This window comes from Gymnoscopelus microlampas (genome assembly GCF_963454915.1).
Source record: "Gymnoscopelus microlampas genome assembly, chromosome: 13".
In the NCBI taxonomy this organism is placed as follows: domain Eukaryota; kingdom Metazoa; phylum Chordata; class Actinopteri; order Myctophiformes; family Myctophidae; genus Gymnoscopelus; species Gymnoscopelus microlampas.
Window position 1 is genome coordinate 39877460 of NC_139950.1, and position 25289 is coordinate 39902748.

General features: G+C 41.0%; 1 protein-coding gene across 1 annotated transcript in view; it reads left to right on the forward strand.

Annotated features, from left to right (window-relative positions):
• mertka (c-mer proto-oncogene tyrosine kinase a) overlaps window positions 1-25289 on the forward strand; it is a 412118-nt gene that overhangs the window by 371456 nt on the left and 15373 nt on the right. The window lies entirely within an intron of this gene.

The following is a 25289-nucleotide window of genomic DNA, read 5'->3' on the forward strand; positions in this document are numbered from 1 at the left end:
CCGGGCACAATGTTCCACGCGCCCTTTAACGAGCATGGGAACACTCCATGGTACCGCGGGAGATAACGACCTCCATTAAGGCTTAATGGGACACATGCGGGACTGGTCTCCGAGCCAAGAGTAGTGTGACTTATCCAAAGCCGTCATGGTGCAGAATTACAGTATCACTTGTGACTTTGTTTAAACATGTAATCCCAGTGATACAAGTATTTGATTAATTGTGTATTTTTTTCTAATCGAGCAAAAGAAGAAGAAGAAGAAGAGAAAAAAAACAACCTACAAAGAGTAGAGAATATATTTTTGAATTGGTGTGTAATTGCATTCTAATTGTATGCTAAAGGGTTTGTTTGTGTGCCGTGGTGGTGTGTATGTCTTCTTTTTTGCTCAAGTGCTGTTCTCAGTGACTGAGGGCCTTGAAACATTTCAATCAAAGTAACAAAAATGACAAAAGGACATTTAAAAAACTATGCTTTCTCATGAGAGGAAAGTGTGTTTTTCTATGTGATTCTTTGATAAAGTATTGTGTACAAGATCACTGCTTTCCTGTTCTTTTGCTATCTTTTCTTCAGGAGAATGGGGGTGGGGGGTTGGGTTGGGTGTTGGGGGGTGTAGACAATTGAGCATGCTTCATTTTTTAATTAGAATCATGTGGGGTCTTTTAATTAACCTGAATTTCAACAGAAAATGGTCAATGATTTTTCACTCAAGTTCTAATGTTGAGTTGGAAAGCTATCTAATTGCTAAAGTGGAGCCTCCGTATGATGCCATTCATCTTCAGCACGCCGTTAACACTCCATCCAGCCGAGTTATTTTGAGGCTGATGAATGAGTTGAGGAATGGGAGTGACGCATCTATTCCAGATGAATTCTCGGCATCAGTTATGAACTGTGTTTGATGACCTCAAAAGGAGGGAGGGGTCTGTTTCCATAGGGTAGCAGCATATATACAGCACACTGCAGATGGATAAATTATTCTCACATAACGAAAACCTGCTTAGCATCATCCTCAGGCACTCAATAGCTATCTATACTTGCTTGTGCTAAGTTGCAGCGACAGCTCTTTGCAGTTTAAAGCACCATTATTTTTGTTCTTGCACACAGAGGGGACACAATGAACAACCCAAGTCCAATGATGTGAATCCACGCTATAGCAAACACAAAGTCAAGAAGTGTCATATTCAACGAAACTTCCGAAATGCATTCTGCCCAATCTTCATTTGAATATCTCTCTTTTTTAATTCCTCCACTCCACTGCTGTGCAGCAATTAACATCTGTCTAGCAATATGTCTCTAGAACGATGAGAACTAGACCAAAAACCTGGTCGGCTTTGTACTAAGTAGAACAAAACGCAAGAGAACACAAGGCTTTGCAAAAACTTCTGCTCTGTGGTTAGGTTGTATAAGATGATACAGCAGAGAGCACACATAGAAAGCACATGGGAGTGTGCCGGTGCTTAATTAAAAATCTGGGAAGCTACAGTTATTTATATATTTTATACACTTTTCAACGTGCAATATGAAGTCAGCAATTTATATCGCAAAGTTCACACATAATGATTCTGTGTTGTGGTTGACCAAGAATAAATTGGTCCTCGTCTTATCTCACAAATGGAAGTTGGAAATTCCTTGACAAGGGCACTCTGAAACAGTAATCCGTCTCCTGCCCAAGATAGCCAGGGGAGTTAGAAATAAATATTCTAGTTCACCATGTTGTACAAACACCTGAACAGGCAGGAGTTGCTTCTATGCTTTTTTCTTCTGTGGGCGTATATACATACATAGCTGCTGTAACTTGGTAACCCAACAAGCCCAGCTGTCAGAATCACAATGCTGTAGGAATGCCGTAGCGAGCATTATTGTTGGCTGTGACACGTAAAGTAACAACATCAGCTATTTGTATGCCACTAGAGTGCTGTTTTGTATTATTTTGACAGAATTATATAGCATCAAAGAAAGGAATTCCCTCTTCCGCTAGACTAATACTGTATTACAAGAATGGTTGTGTTTTGTATGGTGATCAATAATCCAAACATTTTTAAAACATTTTTGCTGACAGAAGTGTTCTGGGCTACTTTAGTGAGGTAGGTTATGATCTGCATTCAGCTATTCTATAGGAAATACATATATTCCACTCCAAGACATCGCTATGCACACTATTCAGAAATGTGCACCTATAGCAGTCAATAGGCTCTATGCACAGCAGCCATATTGGGAATTAATTGGGCCCCTTCCTTACTTCCTTCACAGGTGTTACCAATGATACTAATTAAGGCTCTGTTCCATTTAGTGTGGCATAGTGGTTGTCTTGTTTTCAAGGACCCCCATAACTCTGAGAGTGTACAAATGGAAGCAAATGGACCCTTACGGGTCCATTTGGTTCCATTTGTACACTCTCAGAGTTACACACCCACCATAAGGGGCCATTTGGGAACCAAAATGGGGTGTTTCTAGTGAGCCAACATGCACGCTATCAGCACCCTGACCAGAATAGAACAGAGCCTTCATTAGTATCATTGGTAACACCTGTGAAGGAAGTAAGAAGAGGCCCAATTTCTTTCCAATATGGCTGCTGTGCATAGAGTCTATTGAAGCTTCAGGTGGTAGAGTGGTTATGACTGTGAAGCCACATCTATTCCTGCTGGCTTGGAATCCACTTATGCCACATCTTTCTGTACAAAATAAAATCTTCAGTGTTAATTTAACCATGCGAGTAGGAACAAATGGACCCTTACTGATGCGGGTACATTTTTACACTCACAGATTGTACAGCGCTACCATGCACTTGTATATTGTGTTGTCTTCTCAGTGAAGCCAATGTAGTTATTATTTTGTCACAACCAACACTGTTATTGGTTAAATATTCATAAAACCCACAGACAGACATAACCGCGCTCGGCTATTTTTGCTGCTACTTGCGCGAACACTGTCATACGAGGAAGTATAAAACAGGGCATTCATTTAAAAGGAAGAAAAAAACATAAAAAGTTGAAATATGGAGATTTTTTTCCTGCCTGACAGCGACGATATTCTTCTTCTGGCTCCCTCTGTGCCTCCTCATGTCTCCATAAAGGGCCTAGTCAATCAAGGGGAATGTGCAGGCAGCACGTGGCTTCAGGTTTTGACAGAGGGGAGTTTCTGGAAGACGTGAGAGAGGTGTGTGTGTGTGTGTGTGTGTGTGTGTGAGGAGTCAGCAACATTCTTGTTTGCCGTTTCCTGGCATTGGGACTCATGAGTTTCCTGGATGGTGGGCACGCCAGGCAGGTCCCAGGAAATTATCGTCTGTGCAGAGCGGATAATTCACTGCAGTCACAACAAACGCCAAGCCGCAGAACCGACCAACCTGACATCCTTAATTACAGCATATGTCCTTTATTCCGTTGCACTGCACACAAAGAAGACACCGCTATACCAGAACTAGAGCAGCAGTGGCGTGCACAGACATTTTGAGGGGCAGGTGCTCAAGTAAATTATACTTTTTTTTGTTAACATGGTCTGCTCTTTTTTCCCTCTACACCTATACCTCTTTGCCAAAAATAGCCGACTGCGAGGCGTTGTGGGCTTGTAGATCGGCTATTTTTGGCTAAAGTTCTCCTCAGAAAAGGGATGCTAGGTTTTGAGTGGTTATGGTAAAAAGAAAAATCATATCACATAAAGATTTGGCGGACCCCCTGTTGTAACTCTGAGGACCCCCTAGGGGTCCCGGACCCCCTGTTGAAGACCCCTGCTGTAAACTTTTTTCCAAAAGGGCACTTCTGGTCAAGAGGGCAAAGGGCAGGTCAGTAGATCAGTCTTGTTTTTGCTTTTAAGACGACCAAAAAACAAACAATTTACAAATGCTCTGTTGTCCTGCTTCACTAGTCAAAGCTATTTGGCTCAGTTTTGTATATGACGTTGACATATCTTCCAAAATATTAAAACAGTGAAAATATTTCCCTCTGTTGCTACAGTAGGTGGCCAGTGACTTTGACCAGTTTCACTTTCAAAACCTTTGCATCATGCATTTCACACAAACAGCATGCGGCACACACACACACAACACCAATGGTTTTGATCATGTGGATTGTGGAAGTTAAATGGTGGATTTGTGGATAGGACTCTTTGTGGAAAAACTTTGTTATATCAACAAAACGCATCGCATTCTGTTTGTGTGACATGCATGATGCAAAGGTTTTGAAAGTGAAACTGGTCAAAGTCACTGGCCAACCTACTGTATTTGTAGCAAAAAAAGAACATTCCACATCTGCATATTTGGAGAAATGGTACTCAAACACACACTGCATTAGCTGCAGTACATTTGCATATTGTACTAAGAGAACAGAACGCAAGAGAACACAAGGGCTTTGCAAAACTTCTGCTTTGTGGTTAGGTTGTATAAGATGATACAGCAGAGCACACATAACAAAACAAGTCACGATAAGTTACAATAATCAGCATTGTAGTTGATCAAAAAGTGCTCCCTTTGTGTTATATTTTAAAAGCTAGACAAGTAAAGCAAGAACACACAAGAACAAAACAACGAAACAAGGAAAATAGGCCACTAATGCGTTGCTTTTGGGAAATCACCCAACTTAATCTGCCGGGCCCCCACTGACGCCACAGAGCATCAGTGAATGAATATTTGATTTATTAGCTGTGCTTTTTATTCCTTCTTCTTTATAAGCATGATTTTTACTTTGTGGTATGACGGTGTCACACCGCTGTTAAAAACACCAGCTCTACAATCTCACAACACACCGCGTCGGCGACACATTGTGAGCTTGTAGATCGGCCGCCTTCCCGGCCACGCAAACACACCGCCATACGACGGCGCATAAATCGGGGCATGACACAGTGGAACGTTAACCCATTAAGACCGGGAACGCATCTGTGTCATTTTAAGATTTCTATGGCTATTCAAAAATCGTGAAAATGTGTGCAAATCTTTGAATACATATATTTTTTTAAGCGAACATTTTCTGCTCAAATCTTTGCTTCTGGTGGGGATCCCGGGAACAACATATGGTGAACAGATGGGGGTCCGCAGCCAAATACATATCATTTTGGGGGTCCTTGACATGAAACAGTTTGAGAATTTGAATTATAGCAACATAAGTTTTTTCCAAAAAAAACTGTTAGGATTTAGAAGACATTTGCAGAATCCCCCCAGAAGCAAAGATTTGAGTTACAAATGTTCGCTTTAAAAAAAAATATATATATTCAAAGATTTGCACAAATTTTCACGATTTTTCAAAAATAGCAAATATACAAGCTACGAGCTTGTAGATCTGCTATTTTTGAATAGCCCAAAGATATCTTAAAAATGACACACAGATGCATTCAGTTCCCGGTCTTAATGGCTTAATAAACAAGGGACGGTCACTGGATTCAACCTCTCTACTTACCGCATTAGCACTGACAAAGCGACGGTGCCAAGAACGCAAGACAGAGGGCTGCAGTAAATCCACCAGCTGACCTTCGCTGGTCTCAACAGGCGAGTAAGCGACGATACAAATGTATTTTTCATGGGTTTATGGCGCGTTCAGGGAGCAGAGCAGGACAACAAAACACTAAACAAAACAAAAAAAGAACAATGCGTACAATAATGCATATTGATTTTTCTTCTCGTCTCCAAGGAAATATATATCATTTAAAAAATTAAACTTTCCAAACAATGAGGCTTATTTTGGGCACTGATGCATGTTGGTCATAATGATTACTTTCTAGAGGGAGTATCAAACTGTATGCAATAGAATGGTGTAAAGTAACTAAGTACATGTACTCAAGTACTGTACTTTTTTAGTCCAATTTTTAGGCATTTTTACTTCACAGGAGTATTTCCAATTGTCAGTACTTTTACTTCTACTCCACTACATCTCAGAGGCAAATATTATACCTACATTAACCACTACAGCCCTATATATATTTTGGCCATTTGAAAATAGCAGATCTACAAGCTCACAATGCGTCGCTTGTGAGCTTGTAGATCTGCTATTTTCAAAAGATTTGTCTACATTTTCTACAATTGAAAACTTGTGAAACGGGACATTCTGCGCAACGAGTACTTTCTACTTTTGGTACTTTAAGTACACGTTGATACCAATACTTTTGTACTTTCACTCAAGAAAATTTTGAATTCCAGACTTTTACTTGTAACAGATTATTTCGACATTGCAATATTGGTACTTTTACTCAAGTAAAACATTTGAGTACTTTTACCACCACTGTAAACAGTATATGGGCTTAATTACACTGATGCTGTGAACAGGAGTTTGTCAAATTACTCTGGAGAAAATAGAGTGATTATGGATATGCAAAATTATGCGACTATTACATTAACTGATTAACACCTCAACACATTATTCTAAAGACTTGCAACAGTAGCATTTGGCAGTCTTCTGCCAGTCTGAAAATACTTCTTGCTGTGCTGTTTGAAATCATCCATTCCTCAGTCAAAACCCATCCGGCCCCGTTCTGTCTGCGGGAACACTCAATCAGCAAATTGCACAGGATTTAATGAAAAACTTTTATGAGTTCTGAGGCAGGTCCTGAGAGAGAAGGGTTCACTGTTTCTACACTTCCAACAAGCATTATTAACAGGTATTAACCCATTAAGACCGGGAACGCATCTGTGTCATTTTCAGATTTTTTTTTGGCTATAAAAAAATAGCAGATATACAAGCTTATATACAAGCTTGTAGATCTGCATTATTTTTTTTTAATGGTGAAAATGTGTGCACATCTTATATATATATTATATATATATAAAATAATAATATATATATATATGTTTTTAAAAAGAACATTTTTACTCAAATCTTTGCTTCTGGGGATTCTACAAATGTCTTCTAAATCCTAACAGTTTTTTGAAAAAAAAACGTATGTTGCTATAAGTGTTTCTCAAACTGTCAAGGACCACCCCAAAATGATATGTATTTGGCCGTGGACCCCCATCTCAAAATATTCCAGGGACCCCCAGAAACAGAGTTGAAAATGTTCAGTTTAAAAAAAAATATATATATATATATATATGTTGAAAAAAATGGACACATTTTCACGATAACAAAAATAGCAGATCTACAAGCTCATAGCGCGGCACTCGGTGCTGCGCTATGAGCTTGTATATCTGCTATTTTTTAATAGACCAAAAAAATCTTATAATGACACCGATGCGTTCCCGGTCTCAATGGATTAAAGTAGTCACGTACGATCAAAGCTGTGTCTCTACCTAGACTGTAATCAGGTCATCCCACTTTGGTCTGACAGACTGCAACACAATGCTGTTGACTCATTTCTTACTATGTTGTCAGAGTAGAGTTAAGATTTCACAGGAAATGTTTGCTCTATCGTAGACAGTATAGAGTAGTGATCCTCAAACATCTTTGGCTCAGGGTAGCCTGCAAATAACCTTTTCATCCACGGCGCGCCTGAATCACCCCCGAACTAGAAAAAGTGCTGCTCGGAGCACAGGTCTCCGCCAGGTCAGGTTAGGTTATTGTGGGCCAACAATGTTGGGAATTCGCCAATGAGGCTGGAATGTGAAGGATCGGATGGATCCCTCTTGATCACTTGACTAAAGAGATAATCATGTAAGGATTTGCGTGATGTTTGGACAACATTTGTAGGAGTAATCTAAAAAAAACAATGTTTCGCAAAAATCGGCCTCCTGGTGGCGCTATAATAGGGCAATGTTGAAAGGGTGGCATTTGTTCCTCAACGTAGTGCGTATGTGCGTGCGAAGTTTCAATCAATCGGACACTGCGTTCATGATTTGTGGCATTTTGTTCTAAACGGGCCAGTCCTGCAAACTGTAGATATCAATCTTAGCCAATCAGGGTGGAATATGAGAAATCAAACACACAATGACTATAGAGATCGTGTGTACTGATATGCGTGAAATTTGGATAAAATCTGAAGGAGTAATATGCAAAAATGTGTTGCCTCCGACCTGTGGCGCTATAAAAGGCAGATGTGAAAAATGCAGGGCAAAGGTTGTTCCTTGACCTCTAGGGAGTGCACATACAGTACAAAGTGTGCACATACAACGTTTTACACAGATCGGTGCAGTTATAGGTAAAAACACGAATCTGCCTGTTATAGCGCCACCATGAGGCTAAATTGAACATTTTCAAGTGCCATTTCTTTCTCGGCCTAGTGGGAATGTGCGTGCAAAATTTCACGGAAATTGAACGCTGTGTTTATGATTTGAGGCATTTTGTTCAAAACGGACCTATCCTGCAAACTTTGGAAGCCATTTTTAGCCAATCAGGATGGAATATGAAAAATCTGAAAGACCAGTTTCGTTTAATGACTATTAGATACTGTGTACCGATGTGTACTGTGTTATGTGTCATGTTTGGATAAAATCTGTAGGGGTACTGTCAAAAAATGTGTTTAGCAAAAATCGGCCTCCTGGTGGCGATGGTGGTTATAACAGGCCCATGTGAAAGATGTGGGGCAGAGGTTCTGAATTGGCATCCAGGGAGTGTGTGTGCACAGTTTTGCTGCAATCAAGCTAACTGTGCTGGAGATTAGCTGTACACAGACAGAATGACGGACTGACGGACAGGGTGCAAAACATACTCTCGCCATGCCTTTCGGCCTGGCGGAAACAAATAGAGGATACATTATATATCATATTACGGTAGGTAAATGTGTAAATCTTTCCCCTAAGCTACAGTATGTCACGACGAAAACAATATCCGTTTCCATTAGGACAGATTGAAAATAACTTTATTCTTTACCTTTAACCACTTGCGTCATTAGCCAAAAAAAACTGCCGATCTACAAGCTCACAACGCGTCGCAACTCGCAAGGTTACGTGTTGTGAGCTCGTAGATCTGTAGAGATTTGGCGTAGATGGAAAAAGAAGGCAGAAAATACAGTGCCTCTCAGGCACAGAGGGTCTAAGTGGTTAAACTGAAGTGATATTGAGGAATTCCAACTGCAACTGTACATGCACTAAACTTCAAGGGAAAATGTGAATAGCGGACTGCTGCTTTAGCACTCTCTGGCATTCTACTTGAGATACTGTATAACAGTCTGTCAGGCATGGTGTGACCTATGGAAGACGGTTACTGATTCTCTCTGGTCTCTACAGGGATACTTCTCTCACAGTCCTCCCAGCCTTATCCATTTTTACATTTTTCTCATAAAAAATGTTACATGTGCTGTTCTCATGGAAACAAACATCTTAATTACCAGCACCACGCCGAAAAAGAAATAAGCAAATAAATGTATTCATTGACCCATTAAGACCAGGAACGCATCTGTGTCACTTTAGATTTCTTTGGGCTATTCAAAAGTAGCAGATCTACAAGCTCATAGCGCGGCACCGAGTGCCGCGCTACGAGCTCGTAGATCTGCTATTTTTTGAAAAAAACGTGTATATATCTTTTTTTTTAAAGCAAACATTTGTAACTCAAATCTTTGCGTCTGTGGGGGGCCCTGGAACTAAATATTTTGAGATGGGGGTCCGCGGGCCAAATAAATATCATTTTGAGTGGTCCTTGATATGAAAAAGTTTGAGAACCACTGCTGTAGCAACATCAGTTTAAAAAAAAAAACTGTTAGGATTTAGAAGACATTTTGTAGAATCAGCCTCAGGTCTGAATGGGTTTACAAATATTCATTCATTCATTCACTCGTTCATTCATGGGAGGTCATTAGGATGTTTCCTTGAGAACAGCATATACCCCCCCACCCCCTCTCTGTCTCTCTCAAACAATTTGCTGTTGACAGGAGGGCTCTGTGCAACAATCATTAAATTGACATTTTGCAGAGCACTGGGTAAGCCAAAAGGGAATTGAAAGGAGAATTCCAAAAAAAAGACATTTGAAAACAGGAAGAGATAACAGACATTTTGTTTGCCTTCTGTTCCTCAGATCTTTATGAAAGATGACAGATCGTCCCTTAGATGTTTCTTTCTTAAATGACAAAAAAACAGAAGAAGATTGGTGTCTTTGAATTCTCATCTCTAGCAGCAGTAAATCATAGCCACCACCCAGGCAGTTCAATACACCGTTTGAAGAATGTGTGCAAAACACTTTGATTGAGTTTTGAAACCATAGAGAGGTGCACAAAAAGCTGACTGTGTGGTGTTACTGCATGCAAAGCCTCCGGCAGTTACCCCAGTGGCAGGTATGCTGACAGGTTGACAAACATGGTTCACGTTTGAATGCATCCGTTTTGAATGCCCATCAAAGGTTCCTCTGCTAAGTTTAACCCGTATATCTGCTGGTTTTGAATAGCCAAGAAATCTAAAAATGACACACAGATGTGTTCCCGGTCCTAATGGGTTAATGTAACCAAATATCTGCTGCTACGGTAGACTCGTCGCTCAGTGGTCCTTCTGGCCGATCTACACGGTCACAGCTTTTTTTCTGTTCTGGCCCCACAGTGGTGGAATGAACAGCCGATCTACAAATGTCTTCTAAATCCTAATAGTTTTTTGAAAAAACTTTCTATATCAGTGGTTCTCAAACTGTTTCATGTCGAGGACCCCCAAAATCATATGTATTTGGCCGCAGACCCCCATCTCAAAATACTTTGTTCCAGGGACCCCCACCAGAAGCAAAGATTTGAGCAAAAAATGTTCGCTTTAAAGCCGCAGAGTCACTGCCTATCTTTCGCCGCAGGCTGAAAACCCACCTCTTCAGGAAACACTACCCTTCCTCTTCACCTTGCCTACTTGTTGTTAACTAGTTGTACAAACTCTTGTTTTATTGTTTTATTGTTATGTTTTACTGGATCTTGTTTATTCGATACACTTATTTGTTTTAGCTCTTGCTCATTTGATTTTCCTATTTTGTCTCATCTGTTTAAGAAAGAAAGGTAGCTGATATATAGCACTTTTACCTTAGCGCTAGGTATACTCTTAGTTGCTTGTTTTAGAAGAGAATGCACTTAATGCTTCTGGTGATTAGTAGTTTCGTTCCCTAACTATGTTGAATGCACTTATTGTAATTCACTTTGGATAAAAGCGTCTGCTAAATGACTGTAATGTTATGTAATGTAGTAGACGTCCTCATGTCCTCAGGTGACAACCGTAAAATAAAATAAAAATGTCTCAATAGGAAACGAAAAGTGAAAATAGCAGATCTACAAGCCCACAGTGCGTCGCATGACGGCATCCTATAGTATATAGGCCTATAATAATTAGCCCTATAGTAAGCCCTATAATATAGTATAAATTATAGGGCTTACGTGAAATTGGCTGATCTACAAGCTCACAACATCTTGCATGGCGACACCCTATAGTAGAGTAAATAGCCCTATAGTATATATCCCTATAGTAAGCCGCATAGTACAGTATATCTGTAGCACTTGGTTAATCTGAAGCCATTATCCATCATTATCTAATATCATCATTGCGGTTCATTTTTATTTGACCGACGCTGTGCATCCTCCAGATATAATTGATGTTTATATAACCAAATGACCTAAAATAGAATGATGACATTTCCATGTCTGAATAACAGGTAATTTGCCTCAAAGCAAAACTTCAAAGCTGTGAGCGAGATAATATTTAAAAGAAAAAGAAAAGTGCTGAAATAAATGTCCAACATTATGCTATTATTATTTCTTTGACGACAGAACAAAAGTTGGAAGGCAGATTCAGCTTCACATTAACTGTGATAACATGACAGATTACTCAAGGCTGCTGCTTTGTGTTAGTGTGAGATACTTTCAGAGAGAGGAGGGTGTTTACCAAGACAGGTGGCAATGGCTGATCCTCAGAATGAACGCATCATTAACCAATTTAAACCTCGAACGCGTCTGTGTAACCACTTAAACCATTATTTTATACTTTGGCTATTCAAAAATAGCAGATCTACAAGCTCATACGAGCTTGTAGATCAGCTATTTTTGAATAGCCAAAGCTTGTATCTGCTATTTTTGTGCAAATCTTTGAATACATATATTCTTTTGAAACAACATTTTTAACTCAAATCTTTGCTTCTGCTGGGGGTCCCTGGAAAAACATATTTTGATGGGGACCGGCGGCCAAAAACATATCAGCACCACTGATATAGCAACAATAGTTTTTTTTTCAGAAACATTAAGACATTTGTTGAGACATTTGACAGTTACAAAATATACATTCAAAGATTTGCAAAAATGTTCACGATTTTTCAAAATAAATAGCAGATCTACAAGCTCATAGCGCAGCACTCAGTGCTGCGCTATGTGCTTGTACATCTGCTATTATTTTAACAGCCAAAGAAATCTAAAAATGACAGATGCGTTCCCGGTCTTAACACATTGACTGCCAGAGGTTAATCTCATAATGTACTCACCAGTGCCAACGTTTTATTGTTGTTTTTTGTTTTTTTCACGTCGCCATAGACCTTGTTAAAATCCTTAAAATTGAGCTGTGCACTGTTTGTAAACATTGTGGAGATCTGCCTGGTTCTAGCAGTGAAAACCACGTGTCAAACGGAGCCGCCATGTTGTAGTTAGAACGGTTTATGTTAAACAGTGATCACAGAGGAGAAAAAACTACAAGGAGAAAATGGGGTTTCAGTTTCGTCATTAGAACGAGGGCCGACGGGATCGGCAAAACCGGATCCCGAATAATTCGTTTTCCGGTGGTGTTACAATGAAATGTGCCGTATCGAAAATTGAAAAAACGGAAAAAGCACCACAGCCCGTAGGCTACGGCATTGGTTCTCAAAGTGGGGTCCGGGGACCCCCAGGGGTACTTGAGGGAGTTCCAGGGGGTCCCCAGCTAAATGATAGATTAGGCACCAAATGGACCCTTATGGGTCTGTAACTCTGAGAGTGTACAAATGGAACCAAATGGACCCTAACGGGTCCATTTGGTTCCATTTGTACACTCTCAGAGTTACATTGACATAGATTTTACAATATCAATTGCGGTCCAAGTGATAGAAATGCCATTAAATGGGGGTCTGTAGCCCTAATGCATGTCAAACTGGGGGTCCTTGAAATTAAAATGGTTGAGAATCACTGCTAGAGTCGTAGAAAATCTTCTCTTATTGGGGGTCCCTGGCATATCTTTTGAAATGGGGGTCCGCGGGCTAATAAGTGTCAATTTGGGGGCCCTTGACAAGAAGAAGTTTGAGAACCACTGGGCTACGGGATCGGCGCTTTACGGTTGGATTTATCGGCCCGTAGGCTACGGGCCTGGCGGTGGTAGTGTTAATGGGTTAAGCTCCATTTGAATGGAGTGCACAACAAAAGCCCAGAGTATTAAAAGGAGAATGTATCTCTTGAGATATAATAAAAGGATAATTCTACAGTAAAATCTGATTATGTTCCAGAGAGCAAGACGCTAAAAGGAGGCATCGGGAGATAAAAGATACTAGATATGATTATAGCATCTCTCTTTTTTTAAGTCTGAAGGAAGTTATTCCACATTGGCTAAGCCATCGAGAATTACAGAATTAGTGAGCAGATGAACTGAAACGTGTGTCAGTAGAAGAGATGCAGACTGTGCAAGCTTGGCGGTATACTGTTCAAAAGATAATTGGAAACTGCTTGTCAAATCTCAATAGGCCAAATCCTCCCCACACATTAATTCACAATTATATAGTGATGCAATGCATGTCTGATTTAAAAATATGTATTATTAACACATTACATATTAAGTGTATTTGACATGTCCACAGACGTGTGTGAGCCTCAGCAGTTCATTAAATATATTAACCTAACCTTTATATAACCAAGTAGAAACCTGGATTAAATATTTATTCGGAAAGAGATCCACGGGAAAGAAGACTGCATCAATCATAAGCCTAAAAACCTAGCAGGCAAAATGTCATTCAAAGATGTAGATAAAGCAAACATTTAAAACCTAAAGAAAAGGTCATAAAAAAGCGAGTGCAGACTCATTCTGAACATTCTAGAGATAGCAGTTTAATATCAGCAAGCATAGGACTAAGTGTCAGGCCTAAATACTGTAGAGATCCTTGTCTACTCCCTTCATTAAATATCTCCAGGCTTCACCTGCATTAAAAAAACAATATGATTACATCCACGGTATAGATGTAGTCCTGCAATACAGATGACCTTTGCTTCACAATAAACGTATTAGGCTTGTGTATGGTTAAATACTTGTACAAATGTGTGTAAAACACAATATAACAGGGACAAGACGTGTACAAAGAAAACTAGGAAAGGTGCCAAAACCGGGATTTCTCCTGTTTTCAAAGAGTAGCCGTTGAGTGCCGAACTCGGGAAATCTTGTGTTTTATTTTTAGTTTTTTTCCACAAGGGGGGGGGGCTAGCGCAACTTTGGAATCACCCACGGTGCCTCTTAAATGGAAGGGACAGATGGATCACTTTGCCAAAAAAACTGTCTTCTGTCCGCTCCCATTCTATCTCCTTGATAAAAACCTCCGTATCAACTTAACTTTTTACAGTGGTGAAAACGAGCCATTTTCGGTGCGCGATCGCTCCGCAATGGCGGCTCGCGCGAGAGATGTTTTTTTTTTTCTCCCTGCATTTTTGACGAGACGAGCTATATTCAACGGCCTTTAACAAACGACCGGGGGGTTCGCGATGACTTTTTTTTCTTTTCTTGCGGGAGCACAGTGATACCCTCGTTGTTCAGCAACGCGTCAGGGAATTGATCAAACTGGATAGAAATAGTCTGTGACTACTACTAGTTGAAAGGGTAAGGAAAACCAAAAATCGCTGGCAGTGGGCGATTGATTTATGTACAGTATTTAAAGGTAGGGTAAGTGATTTTCTTTGGTTAAAATAAGTGTTAAATAGCTCTATATTCTGATAGTACTCATTGCTATAGAGTGTTTGTTCAGTAAAAGGAGTCTCCTTGTCTCTCCAGCTCTTAACAAAATGGAGAATGCATTTTCAGTTTCATTTCCAATTTTATCCAATCAGGACAGAGAACTCAATCAGGATATAGATTAAACAAGTGAAATTGGAAGTGATGACACTAAGAAATGAGCAGGAAAAATTGGACCTGGAACACTATAAAAATGAAGCTTAAAAATGGGTACTTTCTCCTGATTGGCTGAGATTTTGACACCTACCGGAAAGTGTATTTTCTGTTTATTAAAGAGCTGGAGAGACATGGAGACATCTGTTACTGAACAAACACTCTATAGCAATGATTACTATCAGAATATAGTGCTTTAACCTTTTAACAAAATACTTTTTGTTTTAACCAAAAAATATCACTTACCCTACCTTTAATTTGGCAGTGAAAGAGTAAGAATAAGAAAAAATTGTGCCGTCATAACAACAAGCACCACCCGCAACAACAACCCCGCACTATCATTCCCGGCGTAGAACCATCAAGCAGACATCATGCCACAAATCACAGCCTGTAAAGTCCAACCAGGGGAATACTTAAGCACACAAAGACATTTTATGCACTTTCCCTGGAAAACCAAACACGTCAAAAGCGTGCGGACCAGGGGGAGGAGGTGTCAGGGGGAGGGCTTGGCCGTGTGATGGAACGGCCACTTCTTGACCCCTAACAGCTCATTGAGACGTGTGTGGTGGGAGGGCTGGGTGATCATTAGAGGGGCTTTATTAATGTGAAGTGAAACAGTCACAGAGGTGTATCAGCTGGTTGTAAACGGGCCGTGATATACACCGTGGCGGGCAGTCAGTGTGGTGTGTAGATAAACGGCCCTCCTGAGAGAGAGAAGTGCTGCTGCGACCAGGCAGGCGGGCGGGCGGGCAGGTCCGCCCTCAGGCTTGGTGGATGGGGGGGGGGGGGGGGGGGGGGGGGTGGATGGTGGGTTGCGGGGGGGTGGGGGAAGGGGCGGGGTGGTTGAGCGGTCGTGGAAAGGTGCTTAGCAGCTTCACCAGGGGAATAACCCCAGAGATAGAGGGACCCAGAGTGGAATGAATGTCCGTTCAGGCAGTGGTGGCCGGTGGTTGGGGGGGAGGGGGGCGGGGGGGTGAGGTAGAATAGAAACCACAGGCCGGGGGGGGGGGGGGGGGGGGGGTGAGGTAGAATAGAAACCACAGTCCTTTTATAGACGGGAGGCAGTGTGAGCAATGCTGCTCGGCCACTGGGATGGCACAGGGAACAGAAGACAAGATGAGTCACAAGCTAACACCACCGGGGGGGCAGGGATAACCCCCTCTCTCTTTAAAGCAGAGACACATATCTCCTGGGAAATAGTTTAGCTATAGCCTCAGATACTGAGGGGGGGTTGTGTGAATGTGTGTGTGTGGGGGGAGGGGGGAAGGATTTGGGTTTGAAGGCATTTCCCTGCAGTCACCTATAAGCTGCCTCGATATCGATGGCCATGCAGTGACATTCTAACCTTCGTTGTGTCTGTGGACACAAGGGGGGGGGGGGGTTTATTTACAGGCTTATTACGCAGTGAATTTAAAAAACACCACTGAGCCACAGTGGGGAGGAAACATGCATTAAAGCTGCCAACGTTGCACTTGATAAAACGGTGTTGAGTGTGAGAGTGGAGAGAAGAAAAAAAACATGCATTACACACACAGGCTCACAGTTTGTAGTGTATAGAGAGTGTTTAGCAACGCAGGAGGTGCATTCTTATGTACTCTCTCCGTTTTTCCAGGCGTACTACAGTAAGTGTCCTTGAAGGGGTTTCATTGTTCCATTTGACAGCTGCTGGCTGACGCCTGTGCTCATATAACCAGATTAGAGACACAGAGCACTATATAAACTCCTGGGTGTTCATTTAACTCTGTGAGTGTACAAATGGAACTGGGTTTGTACACTCTCAGAGTTACACAGACACATAAAGGTTCCATTTAGGTTCCAATTCGTACACTCTAAATGAACATTCAAGGTTTTTACTGTGAGCGGGAGGTGGGATGTGCTGGATGGATAATGTAATGTGAAAGGAATGAAATCAATAAGCAGAACACCAGAGAGGTGGCGCGTGGCGGCATAAGCTTATATAAATAAATAAACAATAATAAATGCATGGGGAAAAGTAAATTGGGCTATTTTATGGAGATGAGCTCCGTGTAAATATCCTTTCACACCGTGTTTAGGAACGCTATATGTGAGGCTAAAACAGAACTCTTTGTGTACACACTTACAGTTAGCTTGTAGACACCCATCCTTATTCAGACTAACGTATTAACTTGTTGTTTGTGGTGTCTTATGTTTGATTACTAGGTTTAACTTACTACTTGTTTATTGTTTTAGGTGTGAACCTTGTATAAGCCCTATATGGGTTTCCTTTCTCACCTGCACTTATGTCTGTGTTTTTTAATAACGTTTTTATCAGCTTGCAAAGCACGCTGGTCTAAGAAGAGACTGAGTCTAGTCTACTTTCTCAACACTTTTTCATCATTGGCTGTCCTTTAAGCCAATGGGGATACTTTCCCACACTCTGAAAGGGCGGTCTCGTCCTCCCAAGCTATGGTACTAGACACGCCTGCCCGTGTTGCCAGGTTCTGCGAGAGAAATAAGCAACAGGTCTAAGCCAACGGGGAGCCACTAGCAGTGTTACCAGATTCTGCGAGACAAATCAGAGAAAACAGAAAGCAAGCTGGTATACATGACTGAGTCATGTCTTGTTTTTATTGCGCGAATAAATAAACAAAATCAAATACTATATAATAGACCAAATCTAAACTGCTACTTTTGACATACTGTATCAGCACCTCCCCTGCCCAGTCAGTAGACTCTGAAATGGCAAGATATAATAAGTTGGTATTGTCAACGGTTATAGAAACGGACAAGTCTGGATGGGTACAAGTACACTCTCCTCGCCTACAGCTATAAATCGTTGCCTCAGGCATGGTATTTTAAGTATGGGAACAGTTTTTAAACGCTTGCATTATTACCAACAGTGTAAGTCACAAACTGAATGTGATTTTTTTTTGGGTCGGAAAGAATGAAGGGCCAACTGTTGCGATTGTTGCTGCACTCCTTCATATGCACACGGGACAGGCCATCGCATTCTGAGGCATTCAGCAAAAGCTGCTGTAGCCTACTACAGTACACCTACAGTTAGTTTGCGAGAAGGCATATCTATGCAGCTTTAACCCATTAAGAGCGGGAACGCATCTGTGTCAAATTGTTTTAGATTTCTTTGGGCTATTCAAAAATAGCAGATATACAAGCTCATAGCGCGGCACCGAGTGCCGCGCTATGAGTATGTAGATCTGCTATTTTTTTGGGGAAAATCATTGTGAAAAGGTGCGCAAATCTTTGAATATATATATTAACGTTTTTAACTAAAATCTTTGCTTCTGGGGGATTCTACAAATGTCTTCTAAATCTGTTTTTTGGAAATATTATTATTATATTATTGTTGCTATATTATCAGTGATAATTATGACCCCCCCTCCCCTCCCCATCTCAAAATATGTTGTTCCAGGGACCCCCAGAAGCAAATATTTGAGTGGAAAATGTATATTCAAAGATTTGCACATTTTCACGTTTTTCCCCAAAAATAGCAGATCTACAAGCTCATAGCGTGGCACTCATGCAAGCTTGTATATCTGCTATTTTTGAATAGCCCAAAGAAATGTAAAAATGACGCAGATGCGTTCCCGGTCTACATGGATTAAACCACTACGCTCGATAGCAACTTGGAATAATTCGAGGAAACATATGGTAGCCTCAGCCTCTGCAGTAATAAGATTATCCACAGAGAAACGTCTCCAGCACAAGCTTGCAGTTCAGCTGCCAGCAGGTACTCCATGCCAACTGTGCTTCACATGAGTTAATAAGCCACCATGACACTAAGCCTGTATTAAAATGGGGGTTAGTTAGAACATTGGAGATGAAGGGAATTACTTTTGCCCCGGCAGATCAGTATCTGGATTGCCAAACGATGTCGCATTCCATTTAAATCAGTTGAATGTCAAAGGCCTAAATACTTTGGATAAACTATTAAAGGCTGTTAAATGGCTGCCGGTGGTGCCTTGGCGGACGACGTTCTTCGGTTTAGCAAAATAACCCATTCCTTTTTTTCACTGCCCCAGTGCTCATGTTTGCAAAGCAAGCACACTGTGAGTTATCTAACCCATTTAGACCGGGAACGCATCTGTGTGTCATTTTAGATTTCTTTGGCCATTCAAAAATAGCAGATATACAAGCTCTTAGCGCGGCACAAGCTTGTAGATCTGCTATTTTTGAAAAGAAAGTTGTGAAAATGTGTGCAAATCTCTGAATAAATATATACATTTTTAACTCAAATCTTTGCTTCTGGGGGTCCCTGGAACAAAATATTTTCAGATGGGGGTCAGCGGCCAAATACATATAATTTTGGGGGTCCTTGACATGAAAAAGTTTGAGAACCACTGATATATATAGCAACATAAGTTTTTTCAAAAAACAAACAGAAGCAAAAATTTGAGTTAAAAATGCTTAATTTTTATATATATATATATATATATATATATATATATATATATATATATATATATATATATATATATATATATATATATATTGCACAAATGTTCACAATTTAAAAAAAATAGCAGATCTACAACCTCATAGCGCGGCACTCGGTGCCACGCTATGAGCTTGTAGATCTGCTATTTTTGAATAGCCAAAGAAATCTTAAAATTACACAGATGCGTTCCCGGTCTTAATGGGCTAAATATGGTATCTCTGCCTGTGCAAATGGGGGCCTTTTTTTCACAGATGTTTTGTGTGGAACGGGAAGCTTTTGTTCATACGAGGCAGACAGGCAAGCCCCCACTGGGGCATCACACAGACATGATGACAAGATTGCGCTGCCGTTTGGGATCGCAACGTGAGGTTGAAGAGCCCTCTGCCTGGAAGCTACAGTATATACGCCCTAACGAGGGTCTGCTTTACAACGTGATAAATAGTGGGATCGTTCACTGGAAGTGACTTAATTCTCCATTCCCCAGGAAGAGAGTGCGATGCTTAATTCTGCTTGGAAACAGATCTGTTGAGCTACTGTATATCATGAAGTGTTTATCCTGGTTGGTTACATCATCAGAAGCCTGAAATACAAATATAGAAATTGGTACTGTAACTGTGCCTAGAGTGATAAGTCATGTTGACACTGTATTATTCTTTTTTTGACAAACATTATTATGGTTTGTTTGCATGCTGTTGCGTTTAAAAAAATGATTTTTGTTACTGTACATTGAGATAAAAGAGGAAGACGTTTTTTTCCAGATTCAATATAATAACAATAATAAAATAGACGCCTTAAAGATGGAGTGCCATGATATTTTTCAACCCTAAAACCTGATCATAAGGTATTAATATTATGTAAGGATTTTTTTTCAAAAAAAAAAAAGTGTACAGAAAATGAATAATAAATAAAAATAAAAATAAAAAAAAATGTTTTTATGTGGACACGCCTCCAGTTCATTAAGTATGCCTGGTTCTCACCGTAGCACCTCCTCCACCACCTTAGCACTTCCAGATTTCAGCCTCCAGGAAGAAACTCCAAATAATCAGAGAAGACATAAAACACCATAAAACCACCACCGGGGGGCTTAATGAAGTTCTATCAACCTCATAGCCACATGAAAAACAGAAAAAGTGCAAAAACATGGCACCAGCTCTTTAACAGACGACGTCATACTGGTTGCAAATGAAACCCATTCTGTCAGGTCTCGCTAGGGCGCGCAGCACTATAGCCAACACACAAGAGAGGGTCGGGGGGTGCAGCGCCATAGCGCACCCCGAAACAACAGGTTGAGAATTGATTGCATGAAACAATCACCTGTGCATCCAGTCTCAATGTTAGTAAACAAATAATTGGTCTATACATAACTTGTGTAAAACTATTATGAATAAAATGGTCCACATGCGCCACAGCAGTAAATTCTAAATTAACTCTTTTCCTGCCATTGACGAGATTTCTCGTTTTTCTCTGCATGGCTCAGCCAGCCATCAACGAGTTGTTTTTTGCTTTTTTAATGTTTCGTTTATCACAAAGGAAGCAGGAGATAACGCGATGCGAAGATTTTCTGCTCCATTCACTTCAATGTAAAAAAATAAACGGAGACAAAATTCACATTTTACCTATTTTTGCAATGTATTTTCTCTGGCAGGGAAGGGGGTAGATTGTGTATATACTCGGGCAGTTAAAGAGTTAAAGCAAAACAGCATGTAATTCATGGTAAGCTGTGACCACCAGCTCCCCGGTTTGAACCGACAGACATTCTGAGCTCACTCACTCCACTGCATCCCGCGGGTTGCTGCTCACATCACATCCCATTCAAAACACTTGATGACGTGATTGACCTTCAAGGAGAGACCAAGGTAATGGCACCCCTCCTCTACCTGCACTATAGGGGAATGATCCAGCCCTATACTTCCATCAGCAGGAACCGGCACTCTTCATCTCCTAAAACACACGCTCCAAGCGTCCTGCACTCTTCTCCCTCTTTGCTCAGGAGTTGTGGAATGACTCCTAACCCCCCCCTACCCCCCCCCCATCAGTCAGGACTGCAGAATCACTCTCCCATCTTCTACCACAGTCTGACAACTCATCTCAGTGGCGTGCACAGACATTTTGAGGGGCAAGTGCTCAAGTAAATTATACTTTTTTTTGTTTACTTGGTCTGCTCTTTTTTCCCTACACCTATATATCTTTGCCAAAAATAGCCGATCTACAAGCCCACAACGCCTCGCAGCGCGAGGCGTTGTGAGCTTGTAGATCTGCTATTTTTGGCTAAAGTTCTCCTCAGAAAAGGGATGCTAGGTTTCGAGTGGTTATGGTAAAAAGAAAAATCATATTACATAAAGATTTGGCGGACCCCCTGTAGTAACTCTGAGGACCCCCTTGGGGTCCCGGACCCCCTGTTGAAGACCCCTGCTGTAAACTAAAAAAAAAAAAAACAGTTTTTTTCTTCTTTTTTTCAAAAGGGCACTTCTGGTCAAGAGGGCAAAGGGCAGGTGCTCTAGCACCACCTAGAGTCTATCTGTGCACGTCCCTGCCCATCTTCTGCCACAGTCTGATAACTCAACGCCACGTCATCCCTCCTCCCCCAGCACTTCGTTATTTATTTTTATCAGTACTTGTTTCCTGTTTAGATAGATGGCAGTTGTTCGTTCATGTATGTATGTTATTTACAGTAGATACATACAATTTAGGCATTTAGTAGACGCTCTTAACAACTCTCTCACACTGCCAAGGACGACTTATGACGAGACATCGTCATAACGCCCTGGCTTTTCTTTTTTGGGGAAAAACGTCCAGAACCCGATATAACGTGATCCGAAGATTTACTGTACTGCTCCATTCACTCCCTGGTTAACTTAAAATTAAAAATCCTGTATCTCGGCTCCTGTGTACTTTTTTTTTTTTACCATGTAAAACACATCCCATCTATCCTGAACCGAACTGTTCTGCTGCAGCTCCCTACTGTATGTGATACTGTATATCGTCCCTGAATCGTAGCATCGCCCATGTATATAGATATGTATCAGATTGTCTTTATAAGGGAAAGAAATGCGCACCCCTTCTGTCTGTCTGTCTGTCTGTCCCTCCATACCATACATGGACAACTGGCGGCCCGGGGGCCACATGCGGCCCCCACCTTCACTTAATGCGGCCCGCAGGTTAATACTGGAATAGTGATATATTATTGATTTCAGCTGTTACAATTCCAAACATGCAAACATGACCCACTTAATTACTTCAGTCTATATTAGTAGCTTAATGACTAGTATTAAAATTCTATTGTCTTTTTTTTGTCCAATGTATTTGTATTTAAGTTCATAAAGTTAACATAAGTATAACTAAATGCATTTGAAATTAAATACAAATTTTACTTTTCAGGATTACAATTCAAAATAGCAAAACAATCTGGATTCCAATTCAAAAGTAGCAAAAATAGCAGATCTACAAGCTCAAAACGCGTCGCAGAGCGACGCGTTTTGAGCTTGTCGATCGGCTATTTTTGCTACTTTTGTGTGACATAGACTGGCGAAAAAAGTTACAATACGGAGAGACAGTATATGCAATGTGGCCCTCTGGAGTGAGTGTGGAAATCTAGTGGCCCTCTCCATCATCAAAGTTGCATCACCCCTGCTCCATACCTTCAGTAGATCCCCATTCACTGCCACAGGTTCCACCGTCTCCAGTCTTGCTCTGTCTTCTCACATTCCATCCCAGCACAGCTTTCTGAGCCTCCTCACAGCTCAGTGAGATGGACCCACTTAGTCTGATCAGTCAGGACTGACTTTCAGAGACACTGCAAAGAAAGAAATGTTTCTTATTTTAATACCTTAAACATTTGAATTGATCATTTTCAATGCAATCCTGAGATCCTGACAAAGAAACTCTTATTTTCTCATATAATGAGTTGTTATCTCTGCCAGGCTGAAGGCTGAGGACAGTGTGTGTGTGTGTGTGTGTGTGTGTGTGTGTGTGTGTGTGTGTGTGTGTGTGTGTGTGTGTGTGTGTGTGTGTGTGTGTGTGTGTGTGTGTGTGTGTGTGTGTGTGTGTGTGTGTGTGTGTGTGTGTGTGTGTGTGTGTGTGTGTGTGTGTGTGTCTGAAGAGGTGAGTCTTCATCAGATTAAGGCAGAAGATTGGGAGTGAGTCTCCATGTCTACACATAACTGCTGTTTGTTTGTCTGTCAGCAGATCTGCCAAGTTCGTTATTTAGAGTTAGACAGATGCTAGGTTTGATGTCTTTGTAGCACTTTATTCACTTGGCTTCTTGGCACTCTATTTACTTGAGCGCGTAGCTTGTTGCTCGACTAGAATTCAAGTTTACTACTTTGTAAGTCGCTATGGATAAGAGCATCTGTTAAGTGCCAACAAAATATAATTGTAATTGTACCGACCAACAGAGTAGCTTATACTAGCTGCATGGTCACAGCTAAAAAGCTCCATGGTGAATCAATCTCAACAAATTGACAGACGTTTTGGTCCTTTGTCTCCCATCTTCTGGATCATGACTAGACTTGCAAAGCCAACTTAAGATCAGCACGTTGCCATGAGAGCAAAACAGGTGTTCAGAAATGAATGAACTGCAAAGCTAATTGTGTGTTCTGTGCCAGTGTGTATGGAGTCAAATTAATGGCCAATGTGTTCCATGCCAAATTGCAATTTAATGAGTCGTGTCACCCTGCCTGTTTAGTGTGTATACGTCATTATATATGACATTGATGTGCTTGTTGACTGCTCACGAGAATGGAGCTAATGGTTCTATGGATGCAGGTTTATCCCGTTCAATCCGGAGGACGCATCTGTGTCATTTTTAGATTTCTTTGGGCTATTCAAAAATAGCAGATACCGGTATACAAGCTCATAGCGCGGCACCGAGTGCTGCGCTATGAGCTTGTAGATCTGCTACATTTATACAGCCAAACGAGTTGGTGACATACAGGCTCTCTCGGTGAGTCCGGAGTGCATTTCAGACGACGGCAAGAGGGTTGTACTGAAACCCAACTTGGCGTTTGTGTGTAAAACTGGAGTGGTGGCTAGGACCCCAGTTGAGACATTTATAACTCAAATCTTTGCTTCTGGGGATTCTACAAATGTCTTCTAAATCCTAACAGTTTTATGAAAAAACATACTGTATGTTGCTTTATCAGTGGTTCTCAAAACTTTTTCATGTCAAGGACCCCCAAAATCATATGTATATGGGCCACGGACCCCAATCTCAAAATATGTTGTTCCAGGGACCCCCAGACGCAAAGATTTGAGTAACAAATGTTCGCTTTAAAAATATATGTATTCGAAGATTTGCTATTTCTTTTACGATTTTTCAAAATAGCAGATCTACAAGCTCATAGCGCGGCACACAGTGCCGCGCTATGAGCTTGTAGATCTGCTATTTTTGAATAGCCAAAGCATAAAATAATGGTTAAAGTGGTTACACAGATGCGTTCCCGATCTTAATGGGTTAACAGTGGTCTCACAATACTGTAGGTCTACACAGCACATTGATATGAACTATTCTTATACAGTGGCATCTCATTTATTATCAGTATAATGACGTTTCTCAACTCCCTTCATAAGTGTATCAGTGACTACATCCAAGGCATTCTATATAGGATAGAAGAAGGCATATTATAATGGAATACAAGATTGATTATTCTTCTTCAGATCAATCATCCCGTGAGTTTGAGACATAATTAAAGGAAGCACCAATAATGACAAAGGAATGTCTTTGTGCGCATCCGGATGCATCAGTGAATACTGTGTGCCAAAGGCTATGGAGTGATGACATGTAAATGTTACATCTCCCAGTTTTCTCAGAGGGAAAGTCTGCACACGCACAGGCTAATTGAAACATAAAAGTGTGTGTGTGTGTGTGTGTGTGTGTGTGTGTGTGTGTGTGTGTGTGTGTGTGTGTGTGTGTGTGTGTGTGTGTGTGTGTGTGTGTGTGTGCTGCATGCAAAGCAAAGACAATACTCTGAAA